The sequence below is a fragment of the Dermochelys coriacea genome, chromosome 7 (assembly GCF_009764565.3).
Source record: "Dermochelys coriacea isolate rDerCor1 chromosome 7, rDerCor1.pri.v4, whole genome shotgun sequence".
Taxonomy (NCBI): Eukaryota; Metazoa; Chordata; order Testudines; family Dermochelyidae; genus Dermochelys; species Dermochelys coriacea.
The window spans coordinates 108,478,157-108,499,698 of NC_050074.1; positions in this window are offsets into that span (position 1 = coordinate 108,478,157).

Here is a 21,542-nt window from a genome sequence, read left to right on the forward strand (position 1 = left end):
ATCTTACCCAGTTAGGTGCCTAAAGGTGCAGATATGTCCCTCATAGGATTTACAAAAGCCCCTAATTATCTTTGTATCTCTGGCACTTGGAGCCTAAATACTATTTTCAAAAGGGCCAAATTGATTTAGGAACTTTCATGGGACTTAGGCTCCTAAGACATTAGGTGCTTTTGAAAAGGTTACCCTAGGAGACTACAACTTATCATTTAACTCTTTTTCCTCCTATTCACTGGTCCATAGCTGTTAAAATTGGGTTTTTTTGAGCTTCTAATGTAAGAAACTAAAATCAGAATAAAAAGTGTGGGTGTATACTGTATACCTGCCTCCAATCCCTTGGTCACATACTTGCCATTGATTAAGTTTACAAACATTCCATTCTGTTTTTAAATTTTAAAGTGCTAGAGTAAAAGCTAAGGCATCTGTTGAACCTGGCCCAAAATATTTGAAATAATTAAATCTAGTTGAATACGTTTCTAATTCAAATATTATTCCTATTTAACTTTTCCCTCACACCTCCCCTCTTAAATTAGAATCTCGTTGTTCTCACTGGTCTGTGATTCTTGTTTTTCTAAATAATTATCTGGGCTACCTGACTTTGTGCTTGGCTATCAAACTTGCTGAGTTAGGAATACTGAGGCAAGCTTAATGCCTTCTGCTGCTGATTATGTCTGAATGGGCTATGTTTGTGAACTAAAAATATCAAGCATGCCAAGGCAAATATTCTGATTCTCCTGAACTCATTAAAAGAAGTTTGTTTTAAATTTGAGAGCATTCAGGTTATTATACCAGAAAGACATGGCAGTACAAATACATTAGACATGTCAATAATTATCGGAACTTTAAAGAGTTCCTTTAAAAAAAATGTCAGAAGCTGTTTCTTATAGAAAACATTTATAGACTTACAAATATTTTATTCAAATTCCACCACCTATGGGGAGAAACTTTTCTTCTCAATGAAGTGCTTTCCAAGTTTGGACTTTCACTCTGATACCTTATATGAAAATAAGGTAAATCCATTAACTAGCTCATATTTCATGCTAAAAGGGAGTGATGGCAATAATTCAGCATACAGAGCATGTAGGGACATGAACACCATGTAGAAACTCGTGTAACTTATTGAGTTTCAGGGTAAATCATGAGTGGTGCATCAGGCTCCCAAGAAACCCTTATGCATTTTGTTCTCTTTCCTTACTGTAAGTCTGGTCTCAGATTTTTTTATGGAGTTAGCTGCCATTCAGTCTCAGTTAAACTACCAGAGTCTTAAAATAATAAAAGCAGGAAATTCTCAAAAGATAAATTCAATATGGTAGCTACAACTGGGCTTCATTGGACTGATTAAAATTATATCATATTCTGAGCATATTTACAATGAGACTAAAACACATTTGACATTTATATTAAAATAAGAAACAGAAGAATACATCTTATCTCACTTCATGGTAATGCCATGGCCAATATATTCATCCTCAAACTTATTCTGTTTATAGCCTGCACAGGACAAGGTTTATTTGAACTGATTCTATTTTGTTCTGTCATGTGGGTTTCTTCTGTGAACTGCAGATGTTTTCCACAAGTTCTCGTGTCACTCTGCCTGGCTATTCTTTTTGTTGCCGTGCCAGGGTTTATCACCACTCACTTCTGGATAGTGTTAATGATGCAGTCACTTCCTGTCTGCCAAACAAGTGTAACATTCACCAGACTTCCCTGTACACTACAGAGCAAGTCAGGCATCATTACCTGAAATGGTAAAAAAAAAAAAAAAAAAAAAGAAAAGAAAGAAAAAGAAAAATACCCACACCACAGACGCCAAACCTTAAAGGGATGTTAATACTGTATATAGACACCTTTTGATATATGCTGAACACACTCATGTGAAATGTGAGGAAAAAGTAGTCATTTCTGTATAAATTTTTGCAGCCTTTCAGATGAATGACACTTATTTCACAGTGTTGTACTTTTAAAAATTTGTCGTGGAAGTGAGCTCTCCATTTTCATCATTTATGGCAACATATTGTGTATATTAATGGGAAATGGAAACCAAAGAGGAAGTTAAGAAATGATGAAGGGGATGAAATCAGTTTCCCCTGTCCAACACTGTGTCAGTTCAGGGAGTGGAATGGTTGAGACTGACAATTAATTGTTCAGTTGACCACAGTTCTCAGACTGCCTCTTTTCTACCACAACAGGAAAGATACATTTCATTAAGGGGCCTGTGTGAGAGAAGATGAGTCACAGCATGGAATGCCAGGGCAGGTAGAGGAAACATATCTGGATACAGGTATTTCAAAGTATGAACAAGTATTTCAGTTTGGATATATCTGTAGGAGAGAGGCAGCTACTGTGCAAGAAGGATAAAATGGGAAGGAAGTAGGATTTCTGCCACTTGACAAAACTTGGCCAAACTTGTCCTAGACATTGAGTGTTTCCAGAACTGATTTCTTAGCAAATGTTTTAAAGCCAATCACATTTGTCCGTGGAAACTTCAAACTATGCCAGCTACAGTTTACCCATTGAAAACATTTAATCATTTTACTATTCTTACCTAGGAAACTTAAGCTATTATACTCTGATGTAGGTAACTCTCCCACCTACTGTTGGTAAAGAATGAAAATAGCCAGCACTGGCTACAGCTGAGGAGACCAGGGTAAGTCAGAACCTTTCAGTCCTCCCTTCCCTGGAATGAATCCAATCCAGTGCACTGGGTCTGTGCCCATTTTCTTCCCCTCCTGTCCTCTACATGGAAGAACAGCAGCAGCATTCAAGAAGAGCCTGCAGGACTGACTTAGGAAAGGCCCAAATTCTTGGTGCTCCTTTCTCCAAGTATCCAGCACATGCTAAAGCCAAGGGCATGGGCGGGGGAGGGGAGAAATAGGAGACTCAGGACCTTCCATTTCCCTCCCCTACCCCAAGCCCACTTCACCAGATCTAGACAGCATCTCAGCAACTGAGCCCAATAATCTTCCCTTCTCCACATGAAGCATCTGTTGCCAGGAGGATCTTACAGAGTATAAAAAATATATGTACTGTTGTTTTAAAAGTGTATCAGAAAGCCAAGCAGCTGTGGGGCTGGAGAAGGTTCTAGGTAGAGATGGTGAGGAATTTTCCACTGGGATGATTTTCAGCCAGAAAATTCTGATTCTGCTGATTTTTTTATTTTATTTTTTTCTGTTGAGAAAATTAAAAGGAGTTATTTCATTTTGGCTCAGTTCAACCCAAATTGGAATATTTAATTTTGAACTACCCCAGAATATTTTCTTTAAAATCAGTTCAGCAAAACATTAAACTGTATTTCCTTTGTGGCACATTATCTTATGGGAGTTTTAGTTCAGGCCATCATTCTCTCCAATCAACCAGGCTACTTAAAGGACTACATCTCCCATAATGCAATACAGGTTTGAGCTGCGAGATGCATCGTGGGAGTTACATGATTGGGTGACTTCTAAGATATTTAGTTTGGCCAGGAAGCCTGAGAGAGTGGAGACATGAGGATCCTGAAACACAACTCCCATCAGGCAATGTGCCCTTATAGGAAAATGCAGTTTAATATTGAACTGATCGTAAATTAAGCATTTTGTACAGTACAATAATCCAAAATGAAACATTTTGTTTTCAGAGTGTCAAAATATTATTTCTATTGAAAATGTTGAAAAAAGTCAGAATTTCTTTTAAAAAAAATCAAATTTTCATCCTGATTTAAGATGGCGGGGGGAGGGGAGGTTGAAATGTTGGAATTTCCCATGCGTTGGAAAATCCAAATTTCATTCAGTACTAGTTCTAGGCAGTAGCTATACAATGAAGTGGAGGGAGACAAAATAACTTTAGGAAGAATACAATTTCCCTTATTCTTATAAAGTTCCTCATTCATCAGTTGAAGAAAGTGACTCTCTTCTCTTGTTTTTAGTCTGCATTGTATTATACCAGGGGATAAACTTTGGAAACCCCAAATTCTCAGAGCTCCTTCCTGAAAGCATTCCATACCAGCTACTACTGAATTTCAGGGCTTTCCATTTCTGGGCCAGGAGAGACATGTGTTGAAGAAATGGAATGATCTCTTCCTCTTCATATTGCTCTATCCTGAATAGAATAGCTGACAAACTTAAAGGGAGGTACCACTCCTTTTTACCGACTTTACCATCTCTTCTATATTTCTGTAAAATTCAGTGCTGATCTCCTGCAAAAATGGTGATTAATTACTAATGTAAAATATTTTAACCGTGCTCTAGTGATGTGGAAGCTGACAGAATGTAGGCAATTAATAAAATGCAGACCTGATATAACATTTAAGATTAGTGGTGATGGTGTCTTAGGGTCAGTTGTGTGTGAGAGAAAAATCTCTAACTTGCTGTGTTATCTATTGGGGACCTGTGATTTGGCCAGACTTAGTAACCCATGACAGTTTTGAACTTCACTGTGATACTTTTCCCCACAGTCCCTACTCAATATCCGGTCATGGTCATCATCCTACCCTCTCTCCAGCTGGTAAGGATTGGACATGATGGGCTTCCTTTGAAGCCCATCACTTTTGCTACAACTGTTTGGCTGTAAGCTTCCAGGACAGGTGCTAAGGTGTTTTTGAGTGACATAATACTCTCTCTTCCTTCAACACTCTGTATCTTTCTGGGGAAGCGAAAGAATATGTACATTCTAACTTGTTAACAATTGTATGCCATTTATCATATATGAATATGCTCACTTACTGAAGATATAATTAAAATATATTACTGGGAGTCTACTGAGTCTGACTTTAAGCCTATTTTAAAAATTCTGTACCAAGTTGATCAATCTGCTATCAAACATCCTGGATAATATTTCCACACAGAGCACATATAGGTAGGTAACTGGAAAACTGGAGATGGCTGTGTAATATTAGGGGTCTTACAGAGTAACTAGTACTGCACGAGACTTGAACAGATTTTTCCTTTACACTAGTATAGTGAACCTACATTATTTTCAACATCAAATAATTAAGTTACTTTTGAGCACTGAATCATACAGCCTAGCACTACAATATGCCTGACCAGTATTTATTGAAAATTATGCAGAAAGAGAAGGAACATGCGGGCTGCATGTCAGAGAAACAAAAAGGCAGTCACACGTCTGGGTATTTGCTTATGACTAGGGATGTTGATTAATCACAGTTAACTCGTGATTAACTCAAAAAAATTAATCATGATTTAAAAAATTAATTATGATTAATTGCAGTTTTAATCACACTGTTAAACAATAGAATACCAATTGAAATGTATTAAATATTCTGGATGTTTTTCTGCATTTTCATATATATTGTATTCTGTGTTGTAACTGAAATCAAAGTGTATATTATTTTTTATTACAAATATTTGCACTGTAAAAATGATAAACAAAATAAATAGTTATTTTCAATTCACCCATACAAGTACTGTAGTGCAATCTCTTTGTCCTGAAAGTGCAACTTACAAATGTAGATTTGTTTTGTTACATAACTGAACTCAAAAACAAAACAATGTAAAACTTCAGAGTCTCAAGTCCACTCAGTCCTACTTCTTGTTCAGCCAATCGCTAAGGCAAACAAGTTTGTTTACATTTAGAGGAGATAATGTTGCCCTCTTCTTATTTACAGTGTCACCAGAAAGTGAGAAAAAGGATTTGCATGACACTTTCATAGCCAGCATTGCAAGGTATTTACATGCCAGATATGCTAAACATTTGTATGCCCCTTCATGCTTTGGCCACCATTTCAGAGGACATGTTTCCATGCTGATGATGCTTGTTAAAAAATAATGCATTAATTAAATTTGTGACTGAGCTCCTTGGGGAAGAATTGTATGTTCCTGCTCTGTTTTATCTGCATTCTGCCATGTATTTAATGTTATAGCAGTCTCAGATGATGACCCAGCACATATTGTTCATTTTAAGAACACTTTCACTGCATATTTGACAAAATGCAAAGAAGGTACCAATGTGAGATTTCTAAAGATAGCTACAGCACTCAACCCAAGGTTTAAGAGTCTGAAGTGCCTTCAAAATTTGAGAGGGATGAGGTGTGGAGCATTCTTTCAGAAGTCTTAAAAGAGCAACACTCCGATGTGGCAACTAAAGAACTCGAACCACCAAAAAAGAAAATCAGCCTTCTGCTGGTGGCATCTGACTCAGATAATGAAAATGAACATTGTTGGTCCACACTGCTTTTGGATATCAAGCAGAACCCCTCATCAGCATGAGGATGCATGTCATCTGGAATGGTGGTTGAAGCATGAAGGGAAGTATGAATCTTTAGTGCATCTGGCACGTAACGCCAGCTACAACAGTACCATGAGAATGCCAATTCTCACTTTCAGGTAACATTGTAAACAAGAAGTGGGCAGCATTATCTCCTGCAAATGTAAACAAACTTATTTGTCTGAGTGATTGGCTGAACAAGAAATAGGACTAAGTGGACTTGCAGGCTCTAACTTTTTACATTATTTTATTTTTGAATGCAGTGTTTTTGTACATACTTCTACATTTGTAAGTTAAACTTTCATGATAAAGAGATTGCACTAAAGTACTTGTATTAGGTGAATTGAAAAATACTGTTTCTTTTGGTTTTTTTACAGTGCAAATACTAGTAATGAAAAATAAATATAAAGTCAGCATTGTACACTTTGTATTCTGTTTTGTAATTGAAATCAATTATTTGAAAATATAGAAAACATCAAAAATATTAAAATAAATAGTATTCTATTATTGTTTAATAGTGCGATTAATCGCATGATTAATCGTGATTAATTTTTTTAATCACTTGACAGCCTTACTTATGACATTATTATCTTAATAGCCATCATGTCACAGCCAAAAAGCAGATTTGTGATTGCTGGATGAGAGATTATGTGTGGGGAAAAATATAAAAATTGTGGTGGGAAGAAAAGTTCACAATAATTTTTATGATTGGTTTGAGTGATTTTGCACTTTTGAAATTTCTTGTATAGAAAATTGCTATTTAAACTTCGAAAATATCTGAAGGTGGGAATTTTCTCTACAAAGCCACCTTCCCTCAAAAAGCTACCCAATTGTCCCTGAAATAGGGGCCATTTCCTGTTAGAATGGGACTTTTTTCACTCAAAATAGTAGCTTCCCCCAAAAAAATCATTACATGTAATGAAAATTTTGCAAAAATACCACCAGTCCTGATTTTGAAACAGATCCATGCACAGAAACCCCATTAATTTCCATAGAATTGCCTTGCATTATACATTTGCAGCATCAATTGAAATATTCCTCCAGATAATTTATTTGTTTTAAAAGATTTTCTAAGAATTACAGACAAACAACATAACGAGGATCTGAATTTCAAATGATCCAAACTTTGAGATTGTTCAGATATGTGATTTTTGTTTGAGCCTCTCTCTGATAATGAATTAATATATTTTTGCCAGTTGTCTACATTCCTGGATCCAGCCCATACCTTGCGTTGAGTGACAGTGTTTCTCAACCTTTTTGATATCAGGGACCGGCTTGCTGTCTTCCTAAACTGTGTCAGGGAGATCTCAGGGACCAGTGCTGATCCACGGACCTGTTGTGGAGAAACACTGTGCTGGAGCATATCTTTTAGAAAGAGATATGTGACTATGGGGATCTGCTCCAGTTGGAATGTTACAGCTGATCCCCAATCAAGGATGCAGACTCTTATATTGTAAAGACTTTTAAAATGTGGTTTTCAAAAGAAACTAAAGGAGTCCGGTGCTGAACTCCTATTGAAATGACCAACTCAAATTAAAATTCAGTGGAAATTGAACACTTAACGCCCTTAGGCTCCTTTGACAGTTCCAGCTTTAAAGAATAAATAAAGCCAAATGCCATGGCTCTATAGTGGAGATCTGACAGTAGCATCTCGCCCTGCATAATTTACAACAATTTGTGGTTTTATTTGGTTATGTTTTACTTTATTTTGTAATTCCAATGTGTATTTAACTTATTAAACAGTTGTTGTTCAGTGGATCCATTTTAAAATACACCTTCTGACTTCAGTGCTATATTCAAAGATGTAAAATCCAATAAAATGACACAGTTCCCTTGCAACTGAAAACCTTTGGTTTTGTGTGTTTGTTATAAAATTGAACAACAGGACAATTGAGGTTTCTCAGTTACAACCTCAACCTAGAGCGATATTTTAGTGGTTAGTACCTGCATTTCATAAACTTCTATTATCCATTTGAGAACAGCACTATATTTGGAAGGCAATGTAAGCTTTTAAAGAGAACTTCGCAGAATACAGAAAGACTTAAGCAACCTCACACAGGCTCCATCTCTTTGGCCTCCCTAGCAGAGCAGCGGCAGTGAAAAAGCCCCACTAAGGATTCCTCCACCTATAAACATCCCTGTGTTACCACTTCCCTGCCCCTTCTGCAGTTTCATTGTTGGGTTGGTGGGGGATGGTAATGCATCCTCCATACATTCTCCCTTCCCACCCATATTATCCCATGCCCCATGAAGGGCGTCAGTGAGGCCCACAAGCAAAGGAATGGTATCATAGAGATGTCTGATCCCTCCTATTTCTACAAGTAAATGGGAAGAACTGTGCACAGAGGGTATCCTTTATGTGCTGCTGAAGGAGACATCATCTGGCCCTTCATTTTTTAGTATTACAAGCTAGAAAGATAGGAAATGACTTTGCATATATATACTGTTTTACTTTCTGCACACATTTCCTCTTCTTATCACTTTATACACCCTTTCTATCTTCTTCTGTCTATATGGACCCCTCCAGATGAAGTTATTCAACTGCTTAAATATCTCTGAAGCTAAATGTTGAAATATATACCTCAATGGATGCGCAGGTGCAGTTTAAGATGAATGCATTATAAACTCAGGTTTCAGAGTAGCAGTCATGTTAGTCTGTATTCGCAAAAAAGAAAAGGAGTACTTGTGGCACCTTAGAGACTAAAAAATTTCTTTGAGCATAAGCTTTCGTGAGCTACAGCTCACTTCAATGCATCCGATGAAGTGAGCTGTAGCTCACGAAAGCTTATGCTCAGATAAATTTGTTAGTCTCTGAGGTGCCACAAGTACTCCTTTTCGTTTTTATTATAAACTCAGTATCACCCACTCACATTCTTCAATACCACATTTGTTTCAGTAATGATCTTGGAATTACTGCAGGAAGAATAGACATTCGTTGAAAGCTCTGTAACACACAGTGAACAGTTTGGCTGTGAATGTGATCCAAAGTTTACTGAAATCAAAGAAAAGGCTCTCACTGACGCCAGATGGGGCACATTTTACTATGGGGCTGAGAAAAGAGAGAGAATTGAGAAGCTGTGTTGGTTTTTCTTTAAAAGTTGGCTTGTGGGAGGTCAACATAAGGTTGTAGGCTTAGGCTGGGTTTGAAGGGACTGCCTGCCTGCCAAGTCCCTTTTTCAATTACAAAGTCTGAGGAACACCACACCCAAAATAACCCTAAAATTGGGTTGGGTGACCAAGCAAGACTTGAAAAATTGTGAAAATGTACCAGTCTTGGCACAAAATTTACTTGTTTGTCTTCTCCTAGGATAGCTGATGTGAAAGAAAATAATGAACTAAAAACTGGGTAAAGTTGCCTCTGAAATATAATTATTCACCTTGTGTGAGTAGAATTTTCCAAGGGTGTTCAATAAGAGGACAGGAGATGTCCACCTGTTGTCTATTGGCCATCCTATACTTAGACTGTAAGCTTCTTGGGGCAGGAACTGGTTTTTTTTTCATTGTGCTTAAATATCTCCTAGTATGATAGGGCCCTGACTTCAATTCAAATAATTAAATAATAATGAGTGAGTTTGCACTGGGGCAAGAAAGGGTCAGGCTGTGACCAGAGATAGGGTTGGAATTTGGCAGGAGTACGCTTTGTCACTCCTGATTACTGACTTAAAGACCTTTTCTGATGTCATAATTTTTATAAACCTTTGAATCTGTAGGATTTATGTATTTTAATGACACAATATACTAAGTCTAGTGTTCTATCCTTTGGCTTAAATGCAGTCCTTGTGAACAGATTTTTTTTATGGTACTAGCAGCAACCCAGCAACCAAACAGCCACTTGGAAAGAGGTGCCAGTGTTAATTTTTGTACAGCTACTCAGAAGATGAAAATGCTTAGCACTGAATAATAGAGTGAAACACATTGACAAAATTATTGTAATCAATTAGCTGAAACCCACGCAGTAGTTTAAAATATTCTTTGAATGAATCACCTGCTGGTGGTACATTTCCTGGTAACGATAAGTACATTTTTTGGGTACTTTTATTCATACTGCAGATATGTGTTGGCATGGTATGTGGAAAGCGCATAAAAATGAAAACCTGAAAATGTTATATTGTGACTCTGCCAGCTCTCATGTATGTGTCTGTGCATTGACTGCTATCATACTGACTATTGTTTTGATCTTTATCCTCAGGACTTATTGTAAGAACAATTCAAAAAATGAGTTTTTAAAAACAAGTTGTTGCAAGTCGACGCTTGGATGAGGTGTATGTCACCTAAAAAGAAAAAAACAAACAATAAAACCTTAATTTATTTCATTCTGAGTAGATCCTGGCAGCATGGTCAGTGATATCACCAGCATGACTCAGGACTCAAATATCTGGATTAGACCTCAAGAAAAGCTTGTACTTTTATTAAGGAAATATTTTTTCATGTGTCTTGCACAACCTGTGTCTCCCTTCTTTAATTTTTAAAATTGAAAAAAAAATAAAACCAGTGTTTCAGAAGGTGGCTGACACTAAGTTAAATAAATGAGATTTTATTAAATTCAATTTGATATCCACAAGCGCATATTTTAATTAATCACTGGCATAAATTCTTTACATAATGATAGAATTGGTTATTTTGAACAATCTATGACACACATGTAGCTTCTTTTGTATTAGAAATAGTTTAGAAACCACTCTTGATTTCTTTTGATTTATAAGTATTTACTGAATTGTTTCAGTAAATTTCCAGCCTGTGGATTTTTTTCAAGACTGGATGGTTTTCTGGAAGATATGCTTTAGTTAAACAAGTTATTGGGCTCAATACAGGAGAAACTGGATGAAATTTTATGATCTATGCTATACGAGAGGTTGACTAGATGATTTAATGGCCCTTTCTAGCCTTAAAATCTCTGACCTGCATGAACATTCACTCCCTGTTATTGATGTTGGTCACTTGCGTCACATTGTATTTTCTCTATTACAGATACTGTGTGTGTTCCGTGACAGGATGGCAAAGCTTTTAAACAAGAGAATAACAATAAGCTTTAATTTATGGGTGGGGCTGGTGAAGGCATTGCCAGAGTGTGTTTATGATTAATTGTACTTCTAAGAGTTTATTCAGGGTGCCCAGAGCTTGGGGTGTATGCTCTGTGATGTATTTATTATAAATCAAAAGAAATAAGTATCAGTCTAGTGCTTTAGGCACAACTGCATCTCCTTCACCAAGGAAACACTGAGCAGTGCTTCTATAATATGGAAAGTCATATATAAAGGCCAAAAAAATATTTTACTATTATACATACCAAGACACAGAAATATTCAGTGACTTCCCTAATGTCAGACAGCGAATAAATGACTGAGAAACAAAGAGAACCCAGGAATCCTGTCTCCCTGTTCAATCTTTACATAACATTCCTGCTCTAATTTTTCCTTTCTCCATTCACTTTAATAAGCTCCTGATCTTGGCAAATTCAATCTTTGGGGTTTCTTTTCCAGTGGGTGGGTTTTTCCAAATGGACCTGGATCTGCTCATTATGTTAAAGGCCAGATGCCAAAACTAGAGACCAAATAACTGTGTGTGAACTTGCATAAAGCAAGAGAAACGAATGCCATCCTTCATTTTCCTCTGCTGTAGTATCTGCTATATAATTGGAGGTCTAGTTAGGATTTCTTGTTAAAACAGGATACAGCAAAAGCCTTTTAGATATACAAAACTGCTACTTCTGATGCTGGAAATATGAGAGAAATAAAATTATATACTCCATGGTGAATGTCAGAGCTGGAAGAAAAATAAGACTGTCAAATGCCTTGAGTCCCATTTGGGAGAATATGACAGACTCAAGACAGATGCATGAGAATAAATCTTCTTTTAATGAACCACATTTGGCTCTGCTGGGCTGTATCAAAAGTATTGCCATTGTGTCTGTACAGCCTCAGCAACAGGAAGCTGAATTGCCAAAGAGGTAATATCCTGAGTCTGATCATTATATCATAATCAAGCAGTCTCTAAACAAGAAGAATATAGTGTCTTGTGAGTCATATTGGTCTAAACAAGTTTGCTAAATATCTTAATTTTTGTGGGCTCAAAGAGAAGATGTCAAGGGACAGAGAGAAGGAGAATATGTTATTGCAAATTATTGCAATCCTCCAATTGCATATTGTCCTTATTTTAATATTGCTGTGTTGAAAGTATCACTGTAGTTAAGATTCCATTACAGATTTCATTTTCCCAGGGTCTATAATTCACCCATAATAATTTGCTGAAGGTTGAAACTTGGCAGACAGGGCTGAAGACTGGGAATTAATTTTGGTAACACTTTATAATGAATGCTTTATAATTAATGTTAAATGAAAATGGAATTCCTAAGGAATTACACACAGCAGTCACGCAACATGCCAAGTGCATTCATCATCATTAATGTTAATAAAATGAATATCAAAAGTAATAATCAGGATTTGCCATTATTAAAAAGTGTTACCAGAATTCTTTTACCATTCACATGAGATTGCTTTTAAAGGGACACTGTCAGAAGAAGGCAGCCAGCTCTTACAAACCCTATTCACATAAGGAATTCTTATCCATGCACAGACTTGTGTTGGAATCAACTTGACTAAGAATGATTCAGGTGAGTAATATGAATACTTAGAACCTGATCAGGCAAACACGTACGCATATAAAGGAACTTCTCACAAACAAAAGGTTAAGTATTTGCAGGATTGGTGTCTTACTTCTAACACAAGTTTTCTTCCCTGTATCTCAAAGCACTTAACATAATGCAATTATCACTATCCTCATATTTCAAATGGGAAAACTAAGGAAAAAAGAGATGTGGTAAAGTTACCAGTTCAACATCATACAGCAGTTCAGTGTCAGAACTGGGAACATAAGCCATGCCTCCTGATGCCCAGTGCCTTACCCACTGGATTTGGTACCTCCATCACAATTTTCATCAGTGGCCCTTCTGTTCAGTGTTACATACAACACCTGAAATTATTAAATCTGAACTTTTTTAAAAAAAAAACAAATAATTTTATTTTTGATTACTTTTTACTGATTACATTTTGTGTGCGTGCATGCCTATACTTTACTCAATTTCAACAACAGATCCAGTGTAGTCAACTTCACCTTTGTCTCTAGCTATTTTTGAGTAAGTGTGGTCAAACAGTATTGCCCAAATACAAATGCTGGTGAATTGTGGCCTTTTTTTGATGGGTAGGTAGTATAAATCATAAGCAAAACAGTGGTAGTCTATAGATTATTCACAGAGTATCCATTTTGAGGGTTCCGAATTCAAGCTTCCAAACTGGTCACTTCAGTATTCTAGCAGGCAGAATGCACTCATTCAGCTAAATCAGTCAGACTATGTTTGAAGCTTCTGATATGTACAAATTCAGGATGTAGTCCAGCCAGGAAGTCCACCCCACAGGAGATAACGGGGGCAAACTTCAACTCTCAAGCGGATCCGTGGCACTATGTAGCTACATTCAAACAAAAGATTTCAGTTCATTTCAACAAACTGAAATATTTTGATCTGGGTCAAAAAGAAATATCTAATTTCAATTTTCTATTGAGAAAATTGAAAAAGTTTGGCACAATCAAAATCATCTTCTTGGAAATTTCAATTGTGCAGAAACTGCATTTTTTGTCAAAAAATTATTTTGACAGAAATTCCTGACTAGCTCTCATTCTCAGTTATGCAGTCTAGAAATAGAAACTTGCCTTCAGCACACCTCTGTTCTTACAGTACACACTTAGGAACATGTGGAACACAGGGCTGAGACGAGCAAGAGTGCTGCATAAACAGCCTGCTTAATTGCCTGACATTTATAGTAAGCAGTAATGGAAAAGCTCTATAACCAGAATATGTATTTTGTCTAGGTCATCACAGTAGTTTCTCAGCTGCTTACAGTTATTCCTTTACAGTAATATTCTTCCTCAGTTCAACAAGGCTCTTTTTTGCGCCATACAAAAATGTGATAATTACTCTACTCTCTGTACTCTATCTCCCATCATGTCGATGTTATCACTCAAGTTTCTCAAATCTGGCAAGAAGATGTAAAATTAAATAGACACACTGGTGCCACCCACCCACTTCAAAAAGCTGAAGCCATCTTTCTCTGAAATTATGGAATATTTTATATTCATGCTGAGGAACAAGGAAGGTTAATTTTATTTACATTAGGGGTGGAGGAGCCTTCTGATATAACATCTGATTTTATGTCAGAGGATTTAAAATTGCAGGAACAAAATCAGATCACTAACTGTACAATGGTAAATAAAGAAATATGTCAGAGAGAGAATAAAAACAAGCTTTTATACCGCACCACCCTTGACACATGACATTACCAGCTGCACAAAACAATATGGGTTTTGCAGAATTCTTTGTCTGCTTTATGAATTGAAATAGAGCAGATAGAGATCTTTCACTAGAGATCTTTCCATATTATACCTGGCCTTGGGGAAAAGAAATTCTGGCTCTTTCTTTTCAATGTACATTAAGTATAATTGCCTCAAAGTATCTGTTACTATGATCCCCTTCCTTCCTCCTTCCCTCTCCTTCTGTCCTAGGGATCAGTGACTTGTGATTTCATTAGTTTTTTGTGCTTAATTGAGGCACTGTAGTACAATGATGTGCTAGTGCCTTTCTTTCCTTTCCCCCTCCCTTTTGACCACATTGTACACTCCTTTTTCACACTGGTGAGCTGTTAATCACACGAGTAGGCACCCTGAAGTTACAATATGGCCATATGATTGCATATTTACAATCTGAGCCTGATCTGTTATGAGTTAGAATGACTGAAATAAATTGACATGCTTACAATTTCTTCTTGCATTTTGAAGCTATTCTGAGCAATCTGAGACACTATTACTTACAGTTTCATGTATCCCTCCATGCTGCACCATTAATGCTTTCTGTAAATGTTAGTTTCTGTAGCTTCAGATTCAGTAGGGTGTTTCCCACTGATGCTTTTTATTATCTCACACTCCTGTCATTTAGGAGAAAACAGTTTCCCACAATGGTAGCTTGTAGGGCAGCTGCTGTTGCTGTGGTAGGAAGCAAATCTTATGTGAGTTGTACACATCCATTATTTTCCTTATATATTATTGGAGTTTTAAAAGTGCTATGACAAGGGATAACAAAAGTCACACCATTGACAAATCCACATAGATACTTTTAAAATATAAGGTTATTTCAATATCTCAAGCTTCTTTCGTAAAGGCATTGAAACTAGAGATACTAATACTGTTAGATTATACGAATAATATTGTAAATATTAGATATCAGTGTAATACTTAAGTGTGTCTACATACAATACGTGTACCCTAACTCTGACTTTAACAGAGTACATACAATAGGTATGCTGGGAGAGGAGAAAGCCTTTTGAAAGCTAATGATACCCTGGTAATTAATATCATTGTGAAATGTATATATTAATACTATATGAGCAGTATGGATACTCAGTTATATTATGCTTTAAAGTCTGTGACCAAACATAGGGAGAAACGGGTCCTCTTTAAAGAAGCAATGGACCTTATTATTCATCTCAATGTTCTAGAAGAGGGCTAGACATTTCAGGACAGGTGGTTTTGGGAAAATTCGGGATGTGGGGTGTATTGGGTTCACTTACCTAGTAGTAACCAAGGTTGCTGGAAACCAGAGTGTGGCTGTGGTGTAACCAGTGGGCAGCTGGATTCAGAGCTGTTGAACTAGGGCTGCTCAAGATACAAACACTCAGTGCACACTTGTATGCTGGCTACGAGCCTCCAGATAGGGAGCTGCAGCAGCAGAGCATATTAAGGCACTCAGGGTTACAGCACAAGCAGTGACACAACTTCTCACTGATCTGGAATGCATGAGACAAGACTATGTGACAAGAATATATTCACTGTGCAATAGGTTCAGGATTCCAGACAGAGCCAGGCCACGCTGTGGTTGAAAGAGTGCTAGCAATAACTTCCAGCTGATAGTTGCATTACTCTACTACCAATTTCCTGATAAGTTTTTTTAGTTTTATTTTCCCCAAGGTCCAGATCCCCCAATTTCACTTTGACTTTTCTGTAACATCTCCTATTCAAGGTTGGACTGTGGCATTTTAGGAGGAAGGGCTTCCCAATCTAGTGGAGCCCCATCTAGAGGATGCTCAGGATCCATTGGGAAGGGTCATCCTAGTTCCACAGAAGCAGGAACTCTCCACGTGTCCCTGCCATTCTCAGTGCATTATCATTGATCCCTTTCTTACCTAGTAATTTAGCTCTTGGAGTTCTGCTGACATGGGTTAGATCCTCTGCAGCTGTCCCCAGTAACTACTGAAGGATCTTAGAGGGAGCTGATACAGTTTTGAGCAGAAATTCAAAGGGTGTGCAGGAGACTATCACAAACTTTCACCAGTACCATGTCCCAACTCTTCATAAACCTGTAGTGCATCTTCTAATACCTTGAATACATGTGAATTCACAATCATGGAGGTAAGTTTCTCAATTAAACAAAAGAGCTCAGATTTTACCAGCAGTCCTTTAGCTCCCACCTGAATACTTCTACCCAGCAACCCATGTGTTTATAGTTCTGCTTTATCTTCGCAATATTCACTTATTTGAACATGGATAACACTGATATTTGCCCTATAGCATGAGTGCCATATTGTGTGGGATGAAGGAAAGGAGATTAGATGAATAGGGTGTGCAGATTCCAATTAAAAAAGAGTGAGAAGCGCTCATCCCCCGAATTTATGAAACTCAAATTCACAGTATACTGAAAAATTGCTCTAAGCAAAGCACTTTGGGAGGTTACTTTATTCAAAAAGCATGCAGGTATCGAAATTTTACCAGCATATAGAAAGAAAAATGTCTTATAATAGTGCTGAGCTGTCAAAGATGTTGACATGCCTTCACTACCACACAGACTGTAACAATAATTATGGCAAAGTAAGGAGGAAAAGAGAGTTATGTGTACAAATACTGAGTTATATCTTGTCTTTCATGTAGTTCAGTTGCTACTGTGAGTTGCCATCATAATTTCTTTCTGGGAAAGACAACCACGTATAATTTGAAACTTTCCCCACCACAATACAACATTTATGTATCTAAGGTTCTTTAAGATCTGTATGGTCTGGAAGTGGAAGTGGAATGGCATATGCAATGAATGAAGGAAGGCAAAAAATAAATACAGGAACAAAAATAACTTTGTTCCAGACCACGTCTGATTTCCCTCACTCAGTATGTTTGGCAGCATTCTGCATGTCTAGAAAAGTGACACGTATTAAAATAATCATAATGGTATATGTACTTGGAGGCACTCTCTTGACCTTTATATCTGAAGATCCTGTGTTGAAAATAATGGGATTATAGGCCTGCTCCTGCAACACTGAAGTTAATTTTTTTCCCCCTATTGGCTTGAAGAAGCATAGGCTCAAACTCCACATGCAGGAATTAGACATCTCCGGACATTATGAAAGCAATGAGTGCTTTGCACTACACAAAAAGCCGTATTTGTTACACAATGAAAATGTCTTCTATTCAAATATGGTAGCTTGGGGCTACAATTCTTGTTGAAGGTGGAGTTAGCAAAAGGCAAGACTGGAAAAGACTGGGCTGGCCAGTTACCCTGCGGGGGGACCACTTGTCACAAATGAATAAGGAGAAGAGGAGAATGTAGTTTGAAGTTGAACATAGCTGGAAAAGATCCAGCAATTCAGAGTCATCAGTGTGGAAAATAACAACATACTGACAGGACAAAAAAAGAAGCTTAATTTAACCTTTTATTATTACAACTGCTTGAGTGAGTCTTGATGAACTGCTTGATGTCTGTAAAACATTTTTGAAACAGAAAAGTTATGTATAATAAATGATGCACCTTTTTGTTTTCTTTAATGCTATATAGAATATAGAACGGTATAGTGGGTGACAAAGGAAACTGGAAACTGGTACTTTAGGAAAAGCAAAGGTTGTATAGCTCCAGAAGACAGAATAGTACAGTCACTAACTTGAGCACATCTTTAGAGTATTGACTAACTCTTTTACAATGACTTGAACATCTGGATCAAGCCAAAAGGAAGAAACCACAGTATGAACTAGTTTACACTGCAGCACATTCTAAAAAACACAAAGACTAGTCACCCCTTACTTCGAAAAAGAAGGCCAACTCCTTTCCAAATATTAGACACCCAAGGGAAGTGGTGAAAGCCCCCTCACTTGAGTCACTTAAAATTGAAGGTAGTACTATAGAATATATGATTGAGAAAATGCATGCCTTATCAAGGAATAAACAACCTAATGGATCTTTGGTTTCCATCATTATCAGTTCTTTGGGTCGCTGTTTTTTTTTAATATTGGTTTTGGGGACTAAGATATTTAGTGAAATGAGATTTAGGTAATTTTAGTCCTGATGTCAAGAGCTTCACATTCTACAAGCACCGTTCTGAGAGTTATCTGATTGTCCCTTCACCAGATGATCTGTTGCAACTCACAGTGGGCAATTAAAGATAATCCTATCAGTATACTGAAATTATAGTCCTTTTCCATTGGGGCCTATAGGCAATAATCATGTTTATTATCTATTTTTCTGTTTCCCTCTGTGCAGTTTTCAGATTAACTGGCCAGAATAAATTTGAAGAGTCTGTCATCATTTCAGGACTCCTGGTGCCAGAGGGCTTCTAACACCTATGGTATTTTTAGCTCTCCTGCCAAACATTTTTTCCCCCTTCATTCATTTGCAACTTGGTTGCTATTTGTATTTGATACTCGGAGATGGGGGGAAGGCAGCATTATTTAGCCCATGTCTCAGTCCACACTGGAAAAAAAGCCAACAACACGTAATACTGATTTGATATAACTTTGAATGACATCACATCACTGCTTCCAATTCATTCTTCCCTTACAAGGGCAATATTGTACTTTCAGCAAACTGTCAGAGATACTAAAAATGGCTTGGGAGCAACAATAATTGTGAATAGAGTGAGTAGGTTCCCTGTTCTGACTTGTTTCAGGGGCTCAACTGTTGGAAAACAGCCTAAAAAAATACCAATTTAAAGAGGAAAAAAAAAAGGACCTAAGGCATTTGCTAAGGCCAGACTTTAGCTCCATTTAGGGCTTAAACCATCCCACACTTAATTGTAGGTCTGCTGCATTAGCTTGTAGGAGTAGTAAAAGCATGTAATTCGAGCTAATCAGATCGGCTCAGGAACTGGGTACTTAGTGCCAAGTGAGACCAGGGAACAAAAGGACAAATGTGATTCCAGAAAAAGTAGCTTTATGCAGAACACACAAAAACCCTAGAAAATTCTTGCAAACCAGTCATTCTGAAAAAGCACAGAAAGGAGCATAAGTGTCAAAGTACCTAAGATATGTTGGGGTACAATCCCTTTTTGAACTGTGAAACATTTGGTCCAGCCTTTAGGCAGTCCTCACACAGGCAGAACTCCCATTGAACTTGAAGGGTGTGCAGGCACTCTAGGACTGAGCTCTAGAATGAAAAGGCCCATGTCGGTGCCCGGTCAGCCCTAAAAGATAAATTGGATAGTAGGGGGATACGATGAGTGGCAGGGGGAAAGAATCCTTCTCCCAGGCTGTGGAGCAGCTGTAGAGTCACTCTGGAAGCTACTTCAACCTGCTGGCCCAAGTAGCTCTCCATACCCCTTACCTGCTCTCACTTTGGGCTGGAGGGATGGAAGATTTCACTGTGATAGATCTTGCACCTCCCCCTAAGATCACCCCACATGAGAATTCAATACCTCTGAAGATATAATGGGGGCTGAGATACAGTGAGAAAGTGTCTCTCTCTGTCCATCCTTAGGGCTGAATTTTGTCCTCAGATATGTATATCCAATTCCCATGAACGTCACTAGAGATGTGCTTTTGTACCTCAGGGCAGAATTTGGTCCTAATTATTTTATCCCTTCCCTGGAAAATACATTTCAAGGGAACAATCTTGGTCCCTGTGGCCTAAAAGGTCTCTCCTTCTCTTGCCTCTGTAATAAAATGTAGTTTGTTATATGAAAATTTATTGAGGCAAATAATAAATATCTGTCAGAGACACTTGCTGAGAAGATAGTTAGTATACTTAATAACAGTGGCCACTGTTGAAAGAGTTCTGTTCTGCCTGTTTTAAATCAGGTTTCCACTCCTCCCCCCACATTGAAATATGATATGATATGGTTTCAATAAAGACCAGATTATGCACAGATTAGCATGATTAATTGTTTTCAAATCACAGTTGTTTCTGGAATGGTGCTAGCATAAAAAATACCTGTAAATCAGTTAGCCAAATATCAGTCAATTGCTGTTTGTTTATATATGTTTTGCATCTGATTTACCCATGTCTGAACTTACCATTAAAAACATGACTGATAACCTCCTGAAAGTGAGGTTTCCCTCTCCCTCCAGAGGGAAAACAAGCCAGATTTTTGTTTCTCTCGTATCCTATGCAATTCCAGCAATATGCTACATCAACATAGAATTTGAACCAATGTTACAAAGACTGAGGTAGCCAGAAAATGTTTTTCATTTCCCCACTGAAAATTTGGACAAAAATGAAAAAGTGTTCTGTTTTTGTCCAAATTTTCAGTGGAAAATTCTGACTTTTTGTAGAAAAATCAAAACACAAATATTTTGGTTCCCAAACTGAAAATTCAGCAAAAATCAGATATTTTTTTCAGGTTGTTCTGAAAATCTTGAGTTATCTAGTCTTTTCTAACAAACAAATAGGCATTTTTTTTGAAGAAAGCAGACACTTTCCACAATAAATTAAGTGTTATAAAAAACCCAACTGAAAACAAGTTTGATTAAATTTTTTTGAAGAGCCCTATTCATAGATCCAGAGATCTGAAGGCCAGAAGGGGCCACTAGGATCACAGGTCTCTTATTGGAAAGGTAACTCACATTTAGTTAAGTGGACTGGACCAGAACCACACTGGCTGGGTGAGGGCAGTGTCAGATGGTACCTATCTACCCATTAATAAGCCCTCAGGTGTTCAGCTCAGCCCAGCTCCACTAATTCTCCTCACCAATGCACTCTGGGATCACTGACTGCATTATTTTGGCTGCTTCCTTCATGGGAGCACTAGGGCTACCTGCACAACCTCTCTCTCTCTCAGCACATCTTTCATCCTTCAACTATAGCATCACAAGGACTAACACAAGAATAAGGTCTGATGGTGTCAGAATATGAAGTGTAAACCTTAAATAAAGGGTTAAAAAACAGAAGAATTGTATCTGTCGGAAAACAATTATGAGTTCTATACTTAGAGGAACAATGGATGAATTATGATTTGTTTGAATCTGCGTGGTTCGTAGACACATTTGCAATTCTTTTCTCAGATGATTTAAAACGGAACTTCTTACTCTATCAGCAGATCATTTTTGTT